The 18,487-nt window shown below is 46.3% G+C and overlaps 1 protein-coding gene across 2 annotated transcripts in view; it reads right to left on the reverse strand.

Annotated features, from left to right (window-relative positions):
- Positions 1–18,487, reverse strand: part of MYO16 (myosin XVI) — a 517,195-nt gene that overhangs the window by 469,273 nt on the left and 29,435 nt on the right. The window contains exon 1 of one of the 2 annotated variants that reach the window (XM_075918625.1): positions 1,294–1,335. The exons of the other annotated variant lie outside the window; for it this stretch is intronic. The gene's annotated coding sequence lies outside the window, so the exon portion shown is untranslated. Of the gene's footprint in view, positions 1–1,293; positions 1,336–18,487 lie in introns of those variants that run through there. 2 annotated transcript variants of the gene reach the window in all.

Here is an 18,487-nt window from a genome sequence, read left to right on the forward strand (position 1 = left end):
CTAGCACAGCTGGCGTGGTATATAACATGCTAGCATTTCAGACTAACTAATTTAATCCTCATCTTATTGGTTGTACTTGATAAGACCAGACCAAGTTTTAAATATTTTTAATGCAGTGTTGCCTCATTTAGTATTAATCTTCTCCAAATTTATTTTCTTCTTGCTAACATTTGCAGAAAAAATCATTGGGTACACAAAATACACACTGACAATAAAAGAAGAAAATGACAAGACAGCAAAGCACAGCCACAGTATCAGCTTTTTCCAAGCAAGATGGAACATTAACCATTTACCAAGAACTACAACAGTGAACCATTTACAAATGCTCTTCCCAGCCTCAGTTAGCACTGACAGTCCAAAAATATGTTCTAAAACAGATTTAATTATCCTTTACACAAGAAAATAGTATTCAACTTGAAAACAATAAAAAGTCCTCTTCAAACAGAAATTCTGTCCTTGCAATCCATTTGCATCAGCACTTTCCCCAAGACAAAGTCTTTATCACCTTTTGATGTGCCAAATGCATTAAGCTAAATTAGAAAAAGAACTAATCAAAAGGGTGCTTGTCTGCTATTTATTTCCTTGTCCATACTTAACTGAATTGTCCTGCTGGTAACACAACTTATGTGCAATATTTTAATCAATCTTTTTGCAGGATATTTCAAAAATATTTTTAAAAGGGATTCTGTCCTGAAATGTGCTAAATACTATCAGTCATACAAAGATCATAGCATAGTGCATTGAAACACACATTCAGCCTCAAGATGATCAATGTATAAAGAGAGATTTGCCTTTCAGTGTGCTAAATATAAACCTGGTTTTTTTAAACCTGCACTTGGGAAATTTTATATCACATCACTGCTCATTCACATTTAGATATCATCAAGTTTAAGACTAGTACATACAGTTCAAATAAAACTTTTGCAAATATTAGCTTGCAGCTGATGGCAGAAAAAAGCTCCTATTTCACAACTCATTGTCTAGTTACTTTATTTCATCTAGATTTTATGTTATTAACAAATCATGGTAAACAATATTTCTTTCAAATATCTACATAGAAAGCATTGCCAGAAAATGATACATTTGAATATGTTCAATACTATATATATTTACATGTCTTAAATGCCTTACATATGTTGAAATAAGTGACAGTTGAAAAATATTATAGAGTTTATACTGAGGGAAAAAATTCCTCCAGTGCCATTTAACTCAAATGCATTTAATTTTAAAGAAATATTTTCTAGTAAGATCTTGAAAGTAAGAAACAATGTACAAAGAAATACAATTTCCTACCAGAAATATTATCCTGACAAATTTAGCTTCCACATAGTCCTGTGTTCAACTGAATCAATTTCACACTTACTCACCTCAGTGTCTCTGTGATGTGGTTTATTCATTGGTTTAATATTGCCATAGCAACTCTGCAACATGGTAACATGTTAGCCAAGCTATGCTATTCACCTCCAAGTGTATGGTGAACAGCTGTGTGGTGTACATGCAGCAAAATTGTGTGTGTGTGTGTGTGTATATTTCTGTTTTCTTCTATTAACCTGCTATTTTAACATCACCATTTGTAACTGTGTAGTTATAGGTCTTTCATCATGACTATAAAAACAGTCAATTTCCCCCTAGGTATAGTTCAAATAGAAAAATCAGCACCTACATCAAATTTACCATAAAATATTTAAAGTCAGGGTAAATTATGTGTGAATTTGAAACTAATTCATTTGACCATTTTCAAATAATTGGAAAAAATAAAATACACACAACCACCCCATTTCTCATCTCTACTTCCTTGAAAATGCCATGGCTTATTTTTTTTTTACACTGTTTTGACATGTCTGAATTAAGGAGCCATCCCACCCAGCTTTGTGTGGCATGCACAAGGGCCAGACATATTTGTTGTCCCTGTGTTCAGAGAAAGTCAAACTAAGATATGCAACTCCAGCTATGTAAATACCATAGCTTAACTTACTGCAGGATTAATGGTGATGCCATCAGTGGTTGATTTATTGAGTCTTTACCACTAAATAGAACCCCAGGAGATTGATTTCCAGAGCATCATGCTCCAGGTAAGCTCCTGTAGACTGGCCAGAAAACTGTCTGGTGAAAGAGAGTAGCAGGGGTGAGCAATTCCTATGTTATGGGGAGGGGGAGCAGGGGATGCTCACAGAGGATTCTGTCTTCCTGGCTGTGACACTTCACCACCTCTTCTTGTGAGCTGTGTGCAGTTTGCTGAATCCAGCCCTAAATAAAACAAACATCTGGACCAAAACACTCCTTGCTGCAGGACACATGAGACCTTAAAGCAATGACAAAGTCTATTGCATCATTAATATGCAAATTGGGGCTTCCCCAAATTTGGATCCAGATTATGGTAATAAGACTAGGCAATCATCCACAGCACTAGCATGAGTGGGTGCTGATAACATCTCACTGACTGAGCGCCTATCTGCACGAGCCAAGCCAACATTACACAAATCCATTTATACACAGTTTAAATATAGTTGTGTTTGGGTTACATAAGGTAATTTGTCTAGCCAGTTTGTTTCTAAAAGACTTAAAGGCCCAGTTCTGCCCTCACACCCACCTGTTTGACTCCCACTGAAGCGAACGGAAACCATGGGTAAATATTTAAGGGAAGAATAGAAGCCAATGCCTCATGGGTACTAAAAATACATATCTAATTCCAATCTAGCCCTGTCTATACAACTGCCATAGTCCCAACAATGTTTAAACTCTGCTCAATCAGTGATTAAATACTATTGTTTGCTTCAGGTGGAGTATAGGATTGCATCTATAGGATAACAATACTACCTCATTTGACATTCAAATTACTGTTTAGGGTTGTCTACATTGCATTTAAAAAATAGGGAATTTTTTTCTTAGCACCCCTACTTCCTGATATTTATGATTATTTATTTAATTATTAGTATTATTATTATTAGTATTATGTATTCAGCAGTATGCACCTATATTCACCAGGGCTGTGTCTAGACTGGCAAGTTTTTCCATAAAAGCAGCTTCTTTTGCGGAAAAACTTGCCAGCTATCTACACTGTCCGCTTGAATTCCCACAAGAACACTGACGATCTCATGTAAGAAATCAGTGCTTCTTGTGGAAATACTATGCTGCACCCATTTGGGCAAAAGTCCGTGCCAATCTAGATGCTCTTTTCAGCAAATGCTTTTAACGGAAAAGTTTTCCATTAAAAGCATTTGCGGAAAATCATGCCAGTCTAGACGTAGCCCAGGAATATTTCTTGAGGCTTTTTGCAGCATTCAACAGCTCCTGATCTTGTGAAACAGAGATGAAAAAATAAGGAATATCCCTTGTAATAAGGGATTGTTGGCAACCCCAAGCAGTGAGGTTTCAGTGTTCTAAGATATACCATCAAAATATTACCACACAGGCAAGAAACAAAAAGCCTAAATGTGCTTTACCAGTGGAGCAGAAAACTGGATTTTCTTTGGAATTCATGTTAACAACAGGTGGAGTATATATATATTTTTCAATCAAGGGCTATTGACCTACAGAAAAAAGTCAATTTCAGCCCCTCAGGAGGGCACAGAAGCTTGGGGTGGGGCCAGAAATGAGGAATTCAGGGTATTGGAGGGGGCTCCAGGCTGGAGCATGGGGTGGGTTACCAGACGGGGTTAGGGCTCCAGATGGGGGTGCAGGCTTTCAGGTGGGACTGAGGTTGAGAGGGCTGGGGAACAGGAGAGGGCTCAGGGTTGGGGCTGGTGGTTCAAGGCACAGCTCATGGTTGGTAGTACAGCAGGGCTAAGGCAGACTTCCTGCCTGTCCTGGCTCTGTGCTACTCCCAGAAGCAGCCGCCATATGGCCAGGGGTTACTGCACCGTGTGTACTGTCCTCATCTACAGGCATTGCCTGCACAGCTCCTATTGGCTGCAGTTCCTGGCTAATGAGAGCTTGGAGCTTGTGGTAGCACATGGAGCTTCCCTGATCGTCTAGGAGCCACAGGGACATGCTGACCATTCCAGGAGATGTGTGGAGCCAACTCTAGCTTCATGGCTCCAGCCCTGCAGGGTTGCACTGAGACTTGGGGCTTCCAGTCTACAGCGCAGAGACTTGTCACAGGCTGGATGAAATTAAGCAGCTGTCTGGATCTGGCCCACAGGTCATAGTTCCTCACCTCAGTCTAAACTATAGCTTCCCCCCACATATTTCCCCCAAAACCGTCTGAGCAAAACCTGCTTCAGCTGATGAATCTGCTGGACAGCAGACACACAAAAAAGAATTATATCCACCTTCATCTATACACACAGCTGCTGAGATCAGCTGCTCATGGGAAGGCTCAGCTAAGGAAATGCCCACTTACTCAAGTGACCACAATCCTCTAGAGCAGGGGTGGGCAAATACTAGCCATGGGCCAGATCTGTTCTGTTGGGTTAGTCCTGGCGAATCCCCACTGCTATGTTTACCTGCACAGCCACAAGTATTGCAGCTCTTGATGGCCACAAATGACAGTTTCCAGCCAATGGGAATGGTGGGAAGCAGTGCCCTGTTCTGTACTGCTCCCTGTGTCCAGAACGGCAATCCACGGCCAACTGGAGCTGTGATCGCCAGTGCTAGGTCATGCAGGTAAATATAGGGGCAGTGGCCCACCAAGGGCTAACCCTGGTTAACAGCCACTGTGTTATTGCCCATCCCTGCTCTACAGGGTAAACTCAAGGTTATTCTGTACTGCGTTTGCACTGCACAGAAAACTATATAGCATAAGCTCATGAAATTCACCCACTCCCTCAGTTTGGAGGAAGATATGCAACAGTTTTCTTCTCCGTCCCCCTTATGATTTCCACAGAGTGGTTTTAAGCAAAAGAGAATAAGTTTATTAACTATAAAAGATAGATTGTAAGTGATTATAAGCAATAGCAAATAGATAAAAAACAGAATCTAAGCTTAATATACTAAAAAAAAAAAATTGATTACAAGTAGCAAATTCTCACCGTAAATGTGGTTTTAGGCAGACTACAGAGATTTTTGTAGGCACGCTGCACTTAGCAGCTTAAGAATCTAGATACTCATTTTACAAGCTAGCAAATGCTCTACACTGGGCTCAGTTCTTCTGTCCAGTTCAATCCTTTGTTTCTTAGATGTTTACAGTAGTAATCTAGGGTGCAGGCTCTGTGAAGGACTGACCCCTGAAAATGTCACTCCCTGCCTTAAATAGTTTTTTGCATATGGTGGGAATCCTTTGTCATCCAGTTTTGTCCTATACCTGGTCAGTGGAAAAATACTAGTATTATCATGGAGTCCAGTACCAGGTGGCTCAGGCTTTGTCTACATTGGCAAGTTTTGTCAAGGAAAAGTGCCTTTTGACGACAAAACCGTGTAAAAATTCACACTGCAATGTGACTTTTGTATGAAAAAAGGCGATTTTTGTCAACAAAAAACTTCCAGCTCCACAATAGATTTTTTTATTTTCCCCAATGTGTGTCGTTAACAAACATGAAGTATGGACACCTCACGGCATTTTGTCACAGACTCTGGCCCCCAGGAATTGTCCCAGCATTCCCAGTCACACTCTGATCATCAATTTGAATTCCGCTGCCATATAGCCATGTGACCAGTTTCCCACCCTGCCCTGTTGCAATCTCCATGAAATTTAAATCCCATTTCCTGATGCCTGAGACCCCCTGGGGACCCTCTCCGCCAACCCATGTGCTGGCTCAGTGTACAGTCATCTCATGGTGTCTTCCTAGTTGCCCATGCCTGACCATTGCACCAAACATTCCCCCACTTGGACCGCCACAGAGATGATAGATCTGATAAGAGTATGGGGACAGAAGTCTGTCCAGATGCAACTGTAACTAGTAAGAAGTGGGATATGTGCAGGCACATTTCTCTAATCTTGTGTGAAAAGGGATGTGAGTGGGATACGCCGCAGTGCAGAGCAAAGATTGAAGAACTCAGACAAGCTTTTCACAAGGTCCATGAAGCAATGCTTTGGTGCTTCATCAAAGCCCTGCTGTTTCTATAAGGAGCTGGACACTATCCATAGCAGTGACCCCAACACCACCAGCAAGAGCCCCATGGATGCTTCAGAGGGCACAGAAACAGTGCACAGAGGAACTAACTCAAAGGATGAAATTGTAGAAGAGGAGGTTGAAGTAGATGAGGACCAAGGGATCCCCTCAAGGATGCAGAGTGTGTCTGGCAGCCAAGAACTGTTCTCCATACTGACTGACACCCTGCATGCACCTGGTCCCCGAAAAGTGGCTAAGTGGCAGTGGCTTGTGGAGTGGAGGGCCGAGGGCATGGAAAAGAGGCTGGCTGTATTTCTGTGAGCTATTCATATCCCTGTGTAGCTAGTCCGTATGGCTGAGCAGCATGTTCATGCTGACTGTGATATCAATGGAATCTTGAAGAGAGACTATCAAATCATTTAGAAAGATATTTGTACATTTTCTGCCTAAAATTCATGGCAGTGCTGCTTTGTTCCCTCCCCCACTGTAGGACACTAGCCCATACCAATCACTTGTGCAGAAATCAAAGCAGAACATAGATGCATATGGAGCACGGCAAAAGCTCCAAGCTTGGAGAAGTTATGCCCTGGTTTCTTTGCCAAGGTGCCTGTAGAGAAGTGTGGCATAATTAGAATTATGTTCTGGCAAAGGGAATTTTTTGGCCACAGATGGAATTTCTTTTGTCCGTATACACAGCCGCCAGCCACCCCAACTCCCTCACTCACCATGATTACAGTGCTTGCCAAGATGCATTCCTTGCAAGAGTCAGTAGGAAAGTGAGTGGAAAGGTTGAAAAAGTGGTTTGTCAGTGAAATGTCACCATGTAGGACTCGATGTTAACAGATTCCTTTTTGTGCATTGTGCTGAATGGAAACTTTGGGACCCCCTGTGCACCATGTTAAAGAACTTGCAACAGATAAGGAAATATCCTCGAAAAAACAAGGAGGATTTGGTTTGTGAAGTGCCAGATCAAAAAGCAGGTGAATGAAAACCTCAGGAACAACACTTGGAAAGGGAGCTGAAAAACCAAAAGGACAAACAGGCCTTTGTGAAGCTTATCAACCTATTGTTAAAATACTCCTTATTGCTGTCCCATTACCCTGTGTAGAGTTTCATCAGCCAGAGCTGCTATGGATAAATCAGGTCTCCCAGGATTGCAATGGGAATTTCCACATCACCCCTGGTAATCTTGTGGTCTGGAAAGGAAATCCCAATCTGCACCTTTCTGTACAGGCCAGTGTTCCTGAAGATGTGTGTGTCATGCACCTTCCCAGACCACATCATGTTGATATCTGTGAAATGCCCACTGTGATCTACAAGTGCCTGAAGCACCATCGAGAAGTGTCCCTTCCTGTTGTTGTACTCAATGGAAAGGTGGAATGACCCTAAAATTGGAATGTGTGCACCATCTATTGTCCCCCCCACACACACACAATTGGGAAATTCCATGTCTGCAAAGCCAACCACTATGTCATGCACATTTCCCACTGTCACAGTCCTCGGTAGCAGAATATAATATATTACCCTGTACACTTGTATCAGTACAGTACCAACAGTAGATTCCCACACTCCAAACTGATTTGCAATTGACCCGTAGCAATTCTCACATACTCCTCTACCAAGAGGGCAGTTCTCATTCATGTGTCCTTGTGCCGCAGGTTCACAGCCAGCTGAGCACACAACTCCAGGAAGGTTGCTTTATGCATCCTAAAATTCTGTAGTTACTGATCTTCATACCACACCTGCATGACTATGTGGTTCCACCAATCAGTGCTGGTTTCTACTAGTCTAAAAGTAGCTCTGTACCCTCTACTGCTGCTTTGTAACTGCCAAAGCCAGTAACAGGTTGCTGATCTCCGTATCATCCACTGTCCATATCCTACTGTCAGAGCACGAACAAGGTAGTTCAAACTAGGCTTCCTAGTGGAATGAGGGGTTCGAACGAGTGGGGATTTAAAAATGGCGGCGCCCCGCTTATGCAAATGAAGCCTGGGAAATTCAAATCCCGGGCTTCATTTGCAAGTGCGGTATGCTACATTACCCTCCTAGTTCAAACTAGGAGGGTAGTGTAGACATACCCAAAGAGAAAACACTTTTCCCAAAAACCCCTTTAAGTAGTAACACTTATGTTGAGCAACTGATAATGTAAAATGTATTTTGATAGGAAGAGCAAATATTTTATCTAAATGAAATTTTCATAGCTGTGTATATCTGAAAATAATAAATGCAAGTAATTCTGAGAAGTGTTTTTCCTAAACTGTTTAAATTTGACATGAATGACTAGCTGAGTATAATCATTAACCACTAGCTTAGTATAATCATTAACCATAACCATTAACCACAGCTTAAATCAGAGGTGTGGAACCTCAGGCCCAGGGGCCAGCACATGGCTTGCCTAGATCTGGCCCCCAAGGCTCAGGGCCCACACCTAACATGGGGGAACCTGCACTGGTGCTCCAGTCCCCTGGCTGCCTGCCTGTGTGCATGGAACACATAAAATTGACTAGGCTGGGCCCCCTAGGCTCCGGTGTGTGAGGGGAATATGGGGAGTGTCTTTTTCCTCATTCAGGGGCCACAGAGAAGAGGTTTTTTTCTGCTTTTCACTTGTGTGCGGCCCCCGATTGAGTTTCTGTGGATAAGCAGCTCCCTACTCAAAAAAATTTCCCCACCCTGGTCTAAATAAATACAGTAGAATTATCAGTTACTATAACAACTATGAAAACATCCCTGAAGAATAACTACCATCATCAGGCATAATTTTCTCTAAAAGCATTAGTACAGAGCACGCAAAAACATAATGAAACATAAAAGAAATAGGATCCTTGACATGTATTATCACCGGTTTCCCTACAGTTTCATTCTTTGTAAATCTAGCAAAGAGGACCATTAATAGTGTCAATTATTCAATACAACAATATCCATTTTGATTTGTGCTTTGGATTTGACAGAACTATTACCTCACTTAGTGCAAAATGCCAATATTAACTTTGCTATAGCACAACTTCCCGAAGTTATGTGATTTGAAAAATAGGGGATTATGGGTCCTATTCTGCAGGGCTTTGATTGCCCTATTGAAGATACAGAGCACCTCAGCTGCCATTATTAACCCCAATAGGTGGAAAGGTTCTCAGCATCTATAAATAGATACTCAGCAATTTCCAGGATCAGGTGCTACAACATCACATCAGAATAATTTTATCCATATACTTTGCTGCACAACAATTTATATTTTGCAGGAATGAAAAGATTAAATACTAACAGTGGCTTTATTTGAGATCTATGGACAGAGTGTGTTATTAAGAGGAAGCAAAAACAAAAAACCCAAACCCAAGTCACATCTATTAGCCTCTGTCACATGAATTACACCTTACTCTGTGAGTAATCCCACTGAAGAAAATGTGTTTATTTGTGAATGATGAAATTCCCAACCTTTTTATTTTCCTATGGGAAACATACATAGTCATTTACAAAAGGAAATGTGTTTATTGTTTGTGTTTTTGAAATGCCTTACATGTTATTTAAATGTATTTTGATAGCATAGTTCCGTTTGAAATCACTTTCTGGAAATGTACAAATTGCTGCTTCTATTATACAATTCCTACTTATATTTTATATTGTCAGGCTGGCTAATCTGAAATACTAAGCAACCAAAATCCTGTCAAACTACACAAAGTGAATAATGAACACTGTCTAGGAATTCATAATGAAACACGTAGGAGAAAGCAAGTGATCTGAGGGGTTGATAAAAGTCTCAAGCAGTCAAATTAATGCAATGTAATTACCTGCTTCGAAACTTACTACCCTCACCACAAAGTGAATATACATAAGCATTTTTTCAGAAAAGAGACAATGTATGAATTTTGTATTAATTTGCACTTTGTTCACCTAATTTATTTCTATTGTAAACAACACCCTTGTGTATTCTCTGTCATATTTTTAAGGTTTGATCCACCCTTATATTAAAAAAAACAAACAAAACTCTCATAACACTCTGGTTGAACCTCTGTGTGCTATAACGGCAGCACATCTTCCATTGCATAAGGTCATACATATTGGGGTCTAGCTGTAAGCAGTTTCTGTATCTGTTCATGGAAAACAGAGTCAGCATTTAATGCAAACCCTAGTTGTTTCTTTATTTACAATATCATTTTTTATCTAATTCGTGTCCAACTATAGCAGCCCAATTTAGAATAAAATTTGAAACTACTTCTTTACAGGACACCGAAACCACCATAACAACTCAGACCTAATGGGCCTGATTCTCTGTGGTTGCGCAATGTGTGGAATCTCATTGATCCATGCCTCGACCGGTGCATATAAATACCTAAAATTGATTAGATTGATGAATGCAAGTCCTTCATGCTGAGTAGCTACAGAATCAGACTATTCATTTTCACTGAAACTTCAGGCTACAAAAAGATAAGCCAATACATGCATGAAAAAGAAACACAATACATCTATCATTGTGTAGTGATTGAGGCATGCTTGTTAGATGATATATCTTATTTCTGTAGTGTTAAAACATGGGGATTATTCTTTTTCTTTCTCTCCCCTACACTTTCTGATGCAGTGGAGGTATTTGTTTACTTATTGTTGACCTTGAATTATAACTTACCTCTGCCCTTCTAACTAACAAAAGAGGTCTGATATGGGAAAGGAAGTGCCCACTCAGAAAGTGATGTTGCTGTTTTAAGGAAAAAAAACCTCCTAATGTATTGGATTATTTTATTTATATTTGAAATATCTCCAAGAGCAGAAACCAGAGCCTAACATTAGCCACCATCCATCACACCCCATTCATCCTTGTAACCCAGCATCCCACATCCCAAAAAGGAGGATGACTTTTTTGGCTTGTGATGCCACATCCCACATCCTTACACAACAGCTGCAGCTTCCAATATAAAAGTTTCTTCTGAATTAGTCTGTACAAAGGAGTGCAGAAACATCTTTCAGAAGAAGCTTGGCCAGGGGGGGCATGAGAAGATTTAGTAGAGTGGCATTTGGTGACCAAGCACCCAGTTCTGAAAGCAGTGCCATCGCCAGCAGTAGAGCATAAGTAAGGGTATGTCTACACTACAAAGTTAATTCGAACTAATGGACGTTAGTTCGAATTAACTTTGAAAGGCGCTACACTAGCGCTCCGCTAGTTCGAACTTAATTCGAACTAGCGGAGCGCTTAGTTCGAACTAGGTAAACCTCATTCTATGAGGACTAAGCCTAGTTCGAACTTACTAGTTAGAATTAAGGGGTGTGTTGCCACTTAATTCGAACTAGTGGGAGGCTAGCCCTCCCCAGCTTTCCCTGGTGGCCACTCTGGCCAGCACCAGGGAAACTCTACTGCCCCCCTCCCGGCCCCGGACCCCTTAAAGGGGCACGGGCTGGCTGCGGTGCCCATGCCAGGTGCAACCCTGCCAGCACCCAGCTAGCAGACCCTGCACCTGGCATGGCTCGAGCCAGCCACCCGATGCCCCCCAGCCCTCCCCCTCTTTCCGGGACCAGGCTGGCGGCTCCCGGAAGCTTGCCCGGGACCGCAAGAGGTGGGCACCCGCCTGGTCTAGTGCGGACATCGTGGACCTCGTCCACGACCTCTGCACTAGGCACAGGAAAGTGGCCGTCTAGGGCAGGAGAGCTAGCCTGAGACAGCATCTCCACGCTCTAAGTCCTCCTCTGATGCCCTGCCGGCACTGCTTCTGGCCATCCTTAACCCCGCTTCAGTGTCCACTCTTCAGTCACCCTCCACTCTTCAGACTGGACTGCCCATCACCTTTCCATGCCTGCTTGTCCTCAGGACATGGGTATAGAAATGCTCCCCTGCAACATCTGTTACCCTGCAGGAAAGTACCCCGTCTAGGGATAAAGTGGGAAAGGAAAGCAAGGGAGGAGAGAAGTGTGGGAGGACAGGGACAATACTGGGGCCCCTTGTGGAAAGGCACAAGGAAAAGTCTCACACATGGCCTTGGCTGTAACTGTCCCTCAAGACCTCCCAGATGAGCACAGCCCCTTGATGTGCTCTCTTGATGGCACTGATGTCCGGCTGCTCATAAGCCCTGACCAGCCATTCAGCCTCTGCCCCCACCATGGCAGGAAAATCTTCCCCTTGCTCTCACAAAAGTTGTGGAGCACACAGCAAGCCATCACCCTTAAGGGGATGGTTAGCTTGCTGAGGTCCAAGCAGGTATGGAGACTCCTAGAACAAGCAGCTGAGTGAATGCTCCACAACCACGTGGCACCTGCTGAGCCTGGCATTGAAGTTCTCCTTGGTAAGGTCCAGACTGCCCACATAGGGTTTCATCATCCAGGGGAGCAAGCAGCAAGGCTGCATCAACCAGGATCACGATGGGCATGTCAACATCCCCGACCCTGATGGTGCAGTTGGGGAAAAAGTGCCAGAGGGCATCTTCTGGAACAGGCAGGAGTTCCGGAATATGCAGGCCTCACCCAATGTTGATGTCCATGAACTGGCTCTTGTGCATTTCAAAGCCATGGAGCCAAGGGTCAGTGGAGAACTCAGAGTCCCCCGCTGACCCCAGGCTCCATTCTACACTGCATGCCGCTAAGAGCCCGGGTTCTGGGAAAGTGCTGTGCGGAACCTGGGGTCTGATGGGGACACCCCAGCTGATCCTGGGTTCTGGGAAAATGCTGCGGGGAGCCCAGGGTGAGCTGGGACTCCCTAGCTGACCCTGGGCTACATGGCAGCTGCCCCTTTGAAATGCCAGAAGAGGCGTTTTAAAGGGGTAGCCGCCGCACAGCTAGCGTTTTAAAGGGGCAGCTGCCATGGAGCCCGGAGTTAGCTGGGCACTCCCAAATGATCCTGGGCTCTGAGCAGCAGTAGAACCTGGGGTCAGCTGGGGTCTCCCCAACTGACCCTGGGTTCTGTAGAAATGACGCACAGAGCCTGGGATCAGCTGGGGAGTCCCCAGCTGACCTCAGGCTCCACTGCTGCCTCTTTGAAATGTGCGGCGGCAGCATTTTAAAGGGCCAGGTGCGGATCAGCTGTGCAACGGCTGCCCCCTTGAAACACCACTTTGGGGTTTCAAAGAGGCAGAGCTGCACAATTATACGGTGCTGACACTTTGAAGTACCCCTTCCCCCCACCCTTTGCTGTCTCTTATCTTATAAAGGCAGCAAGGCAGGGGAGGGAGGAAATCGACTAGTTGACTAGTCAAAAGACTATCCTATGAGGAAATGTTTATCAGATAGTCAACTAGTCGACTAGTCTTTAACATCCCTAGCTTCTGCAGTGGAGTTGCAAGTCTTAGTTGGGTGTCCTGTTGCCTGAGGGCAGGAGCAAGCCACTCGCAGAGCTCCAGGATGGTGGCCTTCCACATGTGGAAGTTCTGGAGCTACTGCTGGTCATCCCATCACTGCAGGAAGATGCAGTCCCACCAGTAAGAACTGTTCTCCCTCCACCAGAAGTGGCATCCTGCAGTGTCCATAGGGTTTAGGGACATTTTTCAGCAGCAGGACTACCAGGACCTTGGTGAAGGGGTCCTCTGGTTGGGGCTGGTCATTGTTCTGCTTGAGCAACATGTGGGCAGTGTGGACAAACCATACAGGAGGTGCAACACAATGCCCATGAGCCTGGCACTACTTTGCAGCAACTCCAGCTCTTTACTGGAAGTGCTGTGGCATCTGCAAGGACAACCAGAGCACATGGTGTCTGTTTGATGTCCCATGATGGGGGAGGCAGTGTCTTGTGAGATGTGGCCATAGGGAGGAGGCCCTGAAATCGCGTGTCTCAGTTTGCCTGACCAAACAGCCCCAGGAAGTGTCCACCCTGCTGGTGCACTCCCCAGATTGCTTCTGGGGGCTCTAAGTCCGAGGCAGGCTCCAATAAGTGTGGACACGTTTTTGAAATAATTCTGAGCTATTCCGATGCTTTCTTGTAGAGTAGGTGCTCTGTTTCAATTTCCAGGAGTTATTATTTTGAAATAACTTACTTTGAAATAGTGATAGAAATGTAGCCGTGTTAGTCTGGTGTAGCTGAAACAAAATACAGGACTATGCAGCACTTTAAAGACTAACAAGATGGTTTATTGGATGATGAGCTTTCGTGGGCCAGACCCACTTCCTCAGATCAAATAGTGGAAGAAAATGATTGAGCTTTAGGCCTCCAGACTTGTTTAGAGAATCTGGTTAATGTCGGGGTTCCTATACTAGGCACCAAACAACATAGGCTGCGTCTAGACTGCACGCCTTTTTTGACAGACGCTTTGTCGACAGTATCTGTCGACAGAGCCTCTGTCAAAAAAGAGCGTGTAGATTATATTATGTGGATAGAAAAATTGATCCACTTTTTTGAAAAAGAGCGTCCAGACTGCCAGATGTTCTGTCAGCAAAAGAAGACACCCAGAAGTGCTTCTGGCAGGGCATGGGAGCAGCCTTTATTTCCAGGTGCTGTTTCCTGCCCTTTGCAGGGACGCGTGCTTAAAGGGATCCCCCTGAACAGCCATTGCTCTTCTCCTGCTTCTGGCTTGCCTACCTCCTAGAGGGAAAGCAAAACTGCTTCAGTTCTTGCTCTGGTTGCCCTGCTTCCTCGGACACCACAGCAATTTATTTGCAGGGTTTTTTTCTGCTTTTCACCTTTTATTTGGCCATGGAGCCTGAGCTGACCCTGGTCAGGCAATGGCTCCAAGCTGCCATACTGCAGCTTCTGCTGCATCTGCATGACTCTGTCATGAATCTCCTGACCCATATGGACCCAGAACGCACCGAGGAGACCCTTCTCCAGGATGCAGGAGCTCTGCCCTTGCCCCCAAACTTTTTTGAGGACAGTCAGATTTGGAGGCACAAGACGAGTTCAGACTGGTGGGACTGGCTCGTCATGCAGCTCTGGGACGATGACCACTGGCTCCGCAACTTCCAGATGTAGAAGGTCACATTCCGGGAGCTGCGTGCCTGGCTCGCCCCTGCTCTGGAACACTGGGACACCCACCTGCGGCCCACCATCCCCCTGTAGAAGCGGGACGCAATCGTCCTGTGGAGCTGGCCACCCCTGACAGCTACCGCTTCATAGGACACCATTTTGGCATGGGAAGGTCTACCATCGAGGCTGTCTTGATGGAGGTAAGTCAATTTCAGGGGACAGGCCCTGCTGAGTGAGGGGGTTGAGAAAGGGGGACTGCCACGCAAGGGCAACAGGGAGTGGGGGATGGAGTGGCACTTGGAGGCCACTCCTTGGCCACCCCTGCACTGATGCAGGGGAGGGGGCATCCTAGAATCATAGAACTGGAAGAGACCTCAGAAGGTCATCAAGTCCAGCCCCCTGCTCTAGGCAGGATCAATTCCAACCAATTCCTGACAAAGAGAGGGATGGGTTGGGAGGGGGGAGAGGGAAAGGGTCCCCTCCCCCAAGCGCTTAGGTAACCTGACTCCCTGGTTTCTGTCTCTCTATTTGTCTCATGTTGCAGGTGGTGAGGGCCATCAATATGGAGCTGCTGAAGAGGTTCATCTGTCTCGGGGACCTGGACAACATCATTACCGGGTTTGCCGCCCTTGGATTCCCGAACTGTGGAGGAGCCCTCGCAATCTATGCACCGCCTCATTGAGCAGCTCAGTTTATAAACTGCAAGGGCTACTATTCCATGGTGCTGCAGGCCATGGTAGACCAATGGGGACACTTTATGGATTTTTGTGTCAGGTGGTTGGGGTGGGCACATGATGCCCGCATATGCCAGCACTCCTATCTGTACCACAGGTTGCAGGCAGGAACATTTTTCCCCCAGCAGCACCTTGCACTTGGGGACGTGCAGATGCCAGTGTACATAGTGGGTACGTCTAAACTACATGCCTCCGTCGATGGAGGCATGTAAATTAGACAGATCGGCAGAGGGAAATGAAGCCGTGATTAAAATAATTGCGGCTTCATTTAAATTTAAATGGCTGCCCCGCTCTGCCGATCAGCTGTTTGTCGGCAGATCGGGGCAGTCTGGACGCGGCGCATTGACAAAGAAGCCTTTCTTGATCGGCACAGATAAACCTGGTTTCACGAGGCATACCTGTGCTGATCAAGAAAGGCTTCTATGTCGACGCGGCGCGTCCTGACTGTGCCGATCTGCCGACAAACAGCTGATCGGCAGAGCGGGGCAGCCATTTAAATTTAAATGAAGCCGCGATTATTTTAATCACGGCTTCATTTCCCTCTGCCGATCTGTCTAATCTACATGCCTCCGTCGACAGAGGCATGTAGTCTAGACACACCCAGTGGCTGACGCAGCCTACCCCTGATGCCATGGCTCATGAAGCCCTACCCTGGCCACCTGGATGCGAGCAAGGAGTTTTTCAACATGCATCTTAGCCAGGCTTGCATCCAGGTGGAATGCGCATTCAGACATCTGAAAGGGAAGTTCTGCTGCCTCCTTACACACCTTGAGATGGGTGAACACAACATCCTGGATGTGGTGGCTGCATGTTGCGTCCTCCATAACCTGGTGGAGAGGAAAAGGGAGGCCTTCCTGCTGAGGTGGGGGACAGGTGCTGATGGCAAGGATGGGCCATTTCAGCAGCCATCTACCAGGCTCACCAGGCTGATGTCCAAATCCGAGAGACCCTGAGGGAGAGAATCTCAGAAGGAGCCCACTGACTCTCCCCAGGGCCTCCCCTATGGGGGGGTTGGCCTGGTCCACCCCTACCTTTCCCTCCACTACTCTTATGTTCTTCCCATAAAGAATACATGCACACCCAGTTTTCTTTGTACATAGACATTAGCTCTTTATTAGAAACACTATCAGTAAAGAAAATGTGCTAACTTTTTAAAAAAAATTCTCTTTGTACTGTTCAAATGTGTAAAGGTAAATCTTTCACTCAAAAATAAAGATGTTGTTATATAACTGAAATGACCTTTAACTGGGGTAGTAGGGGACTGAAAACCTGGATGGGAGAAGGGAGCTCAAGTAGGCCGCTGCTTCCCTGATCGCAGGGTCCTGCCACCTTCCTGTGTCCTGGCATTGCCACGGCCTTGGGATCAGGTGGAGTGAGACCTAGTCTTGGCCTGGGCAGGAAAGGGGGCAGCTGTTGGGCCTGTGAGGGCTCGGAAGCAGGAGGGGCTGGGGAGGGCTGGAGGGAAGGGAGAGTTGGAGGGGCTGGGGGGGCGGGGTAAAAGGGAGGCTGAGGGGAAAAGGGGCTGGGGGGGCTGTAGGAGCAGGGGGAGCTGGGGCCTGGTGTGCAGGAGGAGCGGTGCCCATCACAGGAGCAGGCAAGGCAAAGAGCTCCCTCATTGTGGCACAGATGTCAGTGCGCCGCTGGACCAGCTCACCCAGCATCCTAGTGCGCCACTTGGCCTCTGCTGGGGCTAGCTGTTGAGGTGCTGCAGGGCCACATCGTGCTCCCTCAGCAGGTCCGTGTACACATGCCAGTGCCTGCAGGTGCCACGGTTCTGGGATGGTGGTGGGGCAGGTGTGGTGCTCCCCTGTTGGGTAGAGGGCCTGGCTGTGGAGGAAAAGAGGAGACAATCACTATCTGCGTGCACCCCTGCTGTCCTCCTTTGGACAGGAGACTCAGGGGTGTTACACATGACACCGCATGTGAGTTGGGCAGTGGCCTGAAAGCCTCACAGGGACCCCACAGTGGCAATGGAGCTAGCTGGCCCCCCACACTGCCAACCTGCCCATGCGTGGTGACCCCTCAAAACACTCACCTGATGTTCCTTCCCCGATGTACATGGACACCTGGAAGGCCTCTGGGGTCTGGGTCCCTGCTGCCTCCTTCTCCTCCTTCTCCTCCTTCTCCTCCAGGTGCAGCTCTCCCGCCTCTCCTGCCTGGTCTTCCTCCCTCAGGAGGGGTCGGTGCACGATGTGGTGGGGTAACCCGGACTCCACCACAAACATTGGAGTCTGGGCTTCCCCACCACCCAGGATCTGCTCCAACTCCGGGTAGTAAGGGCAGGTCTCAGAGGCTGCCCCGGAGCGAGAGCTCTGGTCCCAGGCCCTGGCATATCCCTGCCACAGCTCCTTTACCTTGGCCCTGACTTGTGCCATGGTGTGGGAGTGATGCCCTTTGGTGGTCAGTCCCTGGGCCAGGTGCTCATAAATGTCTGCATTCCTGCGGGCATGTTTGCAGGGCCTGCAGGGCTTCTTCCTGGAACCAGAGCTCCAGGAGATTTTTGATTTCTGGCCCTGACCATGCTGGTGCCTGCCTTTTGGTGCTCCTGGGTGGGTTCTCGTCTCTGTCCCGAGAAGGGCGAGGGGGTCCTTGAGGCTGGGACATGGCTGTCATGGCTGGCACGGGTGCTCTGACTAGGGGTATGTCTACACTACCACCCTAGTTCGAATTAGGGTGGTAATGTAGAGTGAAACGGGGAGTAACGGTAGTTTGGAATAGGAAGCCTAGTCTGAACTACCTAGTCTGTGCCATGTGTAGCCGCACGGCACGGAGTCTGCACTAGCGGACATTTAAAAATGGCGGCACCCAGCTTTATGCAAATGAAACCCGGGAAATTCAAATCCCGGGCTTCATTTGCAACTCCGGTTGCCTACATTACCACCCTAATTCGAATAGAC

This window comes from Pelodiscus sinensis, chromosome 1 (assembly GCF_049634645.1).
Source record: "Pelodiscus sinensis isolate JC-2024 chromosome 1, ASM4963464v1, whole genome shotgun sequence".
NCBI classification, from domain to species: Eukaryota; Metazoa; Chordata; order Testudines; family Trionychidae; genus Pelodiscus; species Pelodiscus sinensis.